This window comes from Saccostrea cucullata, unplaced genomic scaffold (assembly GCF_032062105.1).
Source record: "Saccostrea cucullata isolate Sc308-1 unplaced genomic scaffold, CSIRO_AGI_Scuc_v1 ctg3907, whole genome shotgun sequence".
In the NCBI taxonomy this organism is placed as follows: domain Eukaryota; kingdom Metazoa; phylum Mollusca; class Bivalvia; order Ostreida; family Ostreidae; genus Saccostrea; species Saccostrea cuccullata.
The window spans coordinates 5,158-10,314 of NW_026921799.1; positions in this window are offsets into that span (position 1 = coordinate 5,158).

The window sequence follows — 5,157 nt, forward strand, 5'->3', positions numbered from 1 at the left end:
TTTTCATGATAACTGCTATATATTTTATTGTAGGATATCCTAATACATGCCTATGTTTAAAATTCCAAAGGATTTCGTCAAAAAACAAGAAAGATATTGAGACTTTAGTTTCAGGCAATCAGAGCAAAGCGCACGTGCATGCGCGTGAGATCTTGCTTTTTTGACCATGTCATCTTGTATATGCTTCTAATATATACTTATAATATGAGTTTCAAAGCATTTCATCAATAATTTAAATAGTTACGTCTGTATCAATTATGTTGGACATTTCTCATGTTGCACATGCGAGCTCTTGCAAGCACACGTGCATGCACATGCTTTCATGGTAATTCTTATATTACAGGCTCTAGATCTCCCTAATGTATGGCTATGTTCAAAATTTCAAATGATTTTATCAAAAAACAAGAAAGATATAGAGACTTTAGTTTCAGCCAATCAGAGCATAGCGCACGTGCATGCGCGTGCGATCTTGCTATTTTGACCATGTCATCTTGTGCATGCTACTAATATATCCTTACATTATGAGTTTCAAAACATTTTGTTAAAAAATAGAAAAGTTACGGTTTTATCCATTATATATTGGTCATTTCAAGTTTTGCACGTGCGCGCTCTTGCAAGCACGTGCGCGCAAAATGACCTTGATTCCGCAAATCTACATAACATGTCTACTGACCCTAAAAACATTTCACCTAAATCGGACGTGTAGTTTACATGATCATTCGCGGACAAAATTTTCCCGAGAAGAAAAATAATAATAATAATAACTAGAAAGTCTGCTATTGCAAGCAATAGCATATGTCGCCCCGTATTGGACAAGACTTTCATTTTTATCATCACTAAAGCTTGCTAAATCATTAGCTAAGCTTGGACAACCATCCAGTCGTATCAGTTCTTTCCGTTGGAAACGGAAGACCTTAATTGGGTACATCCCACTCATTATTTTTAGAATCTGTAGGAGAAGAAAGTAGTACAGGAAAAAATTACAAGTTCCTAAATTTGCAGACTTGCATAAAAGAAATTGGGCAGATGTACTTAAACGAGCCTTGTACTTGTTAATTGGCAGTATCTTTCCTACCAAAAAACATGGCAAATGTAATTTATTAAGAAGATCAGCCGAATTATTTTGTGTGTTATAGCGCCAGTGAGAACTCTGAAATTTCCTTACTTTCACTTTCATTTTTAGAGGTTCTGCCGGAAAACGAATCTGACATGACACCTTCAATTCCAGCATTTCTGCATTGCACAGGGCTGATGTTTCTTATGAGATGATAAATCATGTGTAAACTTTCTCAGTTTAGCGGAATCATTAACATTTTCGGCGATATGAATGTTTTGTTTACAGTAGTGATCAAGGCTTTGCGCACCTGTAGGCGTGGATCCAAGGATTTATGAATGAATAAAAACTATGGAAATAACGTACCAACTTTTCTATTTTATACTTGCACTATCTAATGAAATTAATAATATACAAGAAATAGATATGCATGTACAAAAAAAAACGCGAAATGCTAATAAATGCAGCTGACAATCGTTATTTTTTTATATAGATAAAATAAACTAATTGTAAAATCTAGAGACAAGACAGAAGAAGAATGGATGTTGGCAAACTATCAAATCACATCAGGAGAACTGAATTTTATGAATGAAACTTTTAAAACGTTACTTGTAAGTTGTATATGTTATATCTGTGTATTCTACCTGGCACTGCGCTTCAAAAGGGGGGGGGGGGGTCGTCTTGAACATAGTACCTAATGTTTGAACGGTAAGGGTTAGGGCTTTCGTATTTCAAATATGCAATCCTTGTGAAATGAACTTTTATTGGACACGAAGAACTTTGACCCTTTGACCTAGACCTTGGAGAACACATGTGTACATCTTAACCTTTTTTTCTGTTTCGTTTCTATGACAACTGTGAGCAACTCATTTCAATTATTTTAAAAGTAGAAATCACTTTGACACATTGCAAGGAATTAACATTGAAAGTTTCAAAACGATTGCTTGAGTAGTTATTGAGAAAATCGAAATTAAAGAATTTTAACATTCCCCTGGTTTCCATGGCAATAATCGATTATTTGAAAATTTTAAATGCAAAGCGCACAACTACAGATACTAATCATTAAAATAAAAAGAGTTTCATGACGAACGTTTAAGGGACCAGAGAGAACACTCTCGGACAAAATTCGTCGCTTTTTACAGGTTTCCATGGCAACGGTAGACATATTGGAACTGAACGACCTCACTGCACAACTACAACCAGTGATCGTCCTTCGGGGAAAATTTCAGGAAGATTGTCCCAGCCATCTCCGAGAAACAGCCTGGATAAAAAAAACATGCGTACAATATCAATATGTCGTCCCCGACTTCGTTCGGGGCGACATAATAACTCCCGAATTTTTCCCATCAATAACTCCTGGATTTTCCCCTTCAATTCCAGCATTTCTGCATTGCACAGGGCTGATGTTTCTTATGAGATGATAAATCATGTGTAAACTTTCTCAGTTTAGCGGAATCATGAACATTTTCGGCGATATGAATGTTTTGTTTACAGTAGTGATCAAGGCTTTGCGCACCTGTAGGCGTGGATCCAAGGATTTATGAATGAATAAAAACTATGGAAATAACGTACCAACTTTTCTATTTTATACTTGCACTATCTAATGAAATTGATAATATACAAGTAATAGATATGCATGTACAAAAAAAAACGCGAAATGCTAATAAATGCAGCTGACAATCGTTATTTTTTTATATAGATAAAATAAACTAATTGTAAAATCTAGAGACAAGACAGAAGAAGAATGGATGTTGGCAAACTATCAAATCACATCAGGAGAACTGAATTTTATGAATGAAACTTTTAAAACGTTACTTGTAAGTTGTATATGTTATATCTGTGTATTCTACCTGGCACTGCGCTTCAAAAGGGGGGGGGGGTCGTCTTGAACATAGTACCTAATGTTTGAACGGTAAGGGTTAGGGCTTTCGTATTTCAAATATGCAATCCTTGTGAAATGAACTTTTATTGGACACGAAGAACTTTGACCCTTTGACCTAGACCTTGGAGAACACATGTGTACATCTTAACCTTTTTTTCTGTTTCGTTTCTATGACAACTGTGAGCGACTCATTTCAATTATTTTAAAAGTAGAAATCACTTTGACACATTGCAAGGAATTAACATTGAAAGTTTCAAAACGATTGCTTGAGTAGTTATTGAGAAAATCGAAATTAAAGAATTTTAACATTCCCCTGGTTTCCATGGCAATAATCGATTATTTGAAAATTTTAAATGCAAAGCGCACGACTACAGATACTAATCATTAAAATAAAAAGAGTTTCATGACGAACGTTTAAGGGACCAGAGAGAACACTCTCGGACAAAATTCGTCGCTTTTTACAGGTTTCCATGGCAACGGTAGACATATTGGAACTGAACGACCTCACTGCACAACTACAACCAGTGATCGTCCTTCGGGGAAAATTTCAGGAAGATTGTCCCAGCCATCTCCGAGAAACAGCCTGGATAAAAAAAACATGCGTACAATATCAATATGTCGTCCCCGACTTCGTTCGGGGCGACATAACTAGTGCTAATTGTAACGGGAACCGTTACAGATGTACCCAAACGCTCCCCAACTCCCTTTTGGTGCCATATTCCCTGTAAGCTTCATTAAATAAGACAAACTCTGTGCATATATGACTTTAACAACGTTTTCCCAGAAGGATACCAATTATATTCAAATTTTACCGTTGCACCTGTGCGCATGTGAATACATGTGCGATATGACCATATCATCTTGTCTACACTATCTATATATTTTAATATACTATATATTAAAGTATTCAGTCCAAAAGTATTAAAAATCACTCATTCAAGTGTTTTTTAATTAATTTCACTTGTTCGAAATGCACGCACGTGCGTGCACGAGCATGATCACCATACTTTCTTGTAGGAGTCCCTTATATCTATCAGTATTCTAAATCCCATCCTGTTTGGTTGAAAAACAAGGGAGTTATAGCCATTTCAAGTTTCAGCCAATCAGATTGCAGCACACGTGCATGCGCGTAATTTCATGATTTTTTTTCTAGATCATCTTGTAGGATATCCTAATGCATGACTATGTTTTAAATTTTAAAGCATTTCGTCAAAATACAAATAAGATATAGCCATTTAAAGTTTCAGCCAATCAGATTGCAGCACACGCGCATGCGCAAGCTTTCATGAACATTTTTATATATCATGCTGTAGATCTTCATAATGTAGGACTATGTTCAAAATTTCAAAGGATTATGACAAGAAACAAGAAAGATATTGAGACTTTAGTTTCAGCCAATCAGAGCAAAGCGCACGTGCATGCGCGTGAGTTCTTCCTATTTTGACCATGCCAGCTTGTGCATACTACTAATGTATCCTTACATTATGAGTTTCAAAAACTTTCATCAAAAAATAGAAAAGTTACGGCAATATCCATTATATTGGTCATTTCACGTGTTGCACGTGTGCGCTCTTGCAAGCACGTGCGCGCAAAATGACCTTGATTCCGCAAATCTACATAACATGTCTACTGACCCTAAAAAGGTTTTACCTACATCGGACGAACAGTTTACAAGATCATTCCCGGACAAAAAAGTACCCAGGAAGAAGAAGAAGAAAAATAATAATAATAATAATAATAATAATAAGAAACAGAGTAAAAACAATATGTTCCCCAACTTAAGCTTCATTTGGGGAACATAATAACTAGTGCTAATTGTAACGGGGACCGTTACAGATGCCCCAAACACTCCCCAACTCCCTTTTAGTGCCATATTCCCTGTAATATACTATATATGAAAGCCTTCAGTCCAAAAGTATTAAAAATCACTCATTCAAGTGTATTTCTAATTTCATTCTTTTCAAATGCACGCACGTGAATGCACGTGCATTATGACCATACCTTCCTGTAGGAGTCCCTTATATCTATCTATGTTCTGAATTCCATCCTGTTTGGTTAAAAAACAAGGGAGTTATAGCCATTTCAAGTTTCAGCCAATCAGATTGCAGCACACGTGCATGCGCGTGATTTCTTGACTTTTTTACATCACATTGTAGGATATCCTAATAAATGTCTATGTTTCAAATTTCAAAGCATTTCGTCAAAAAACAAAGGAGATATA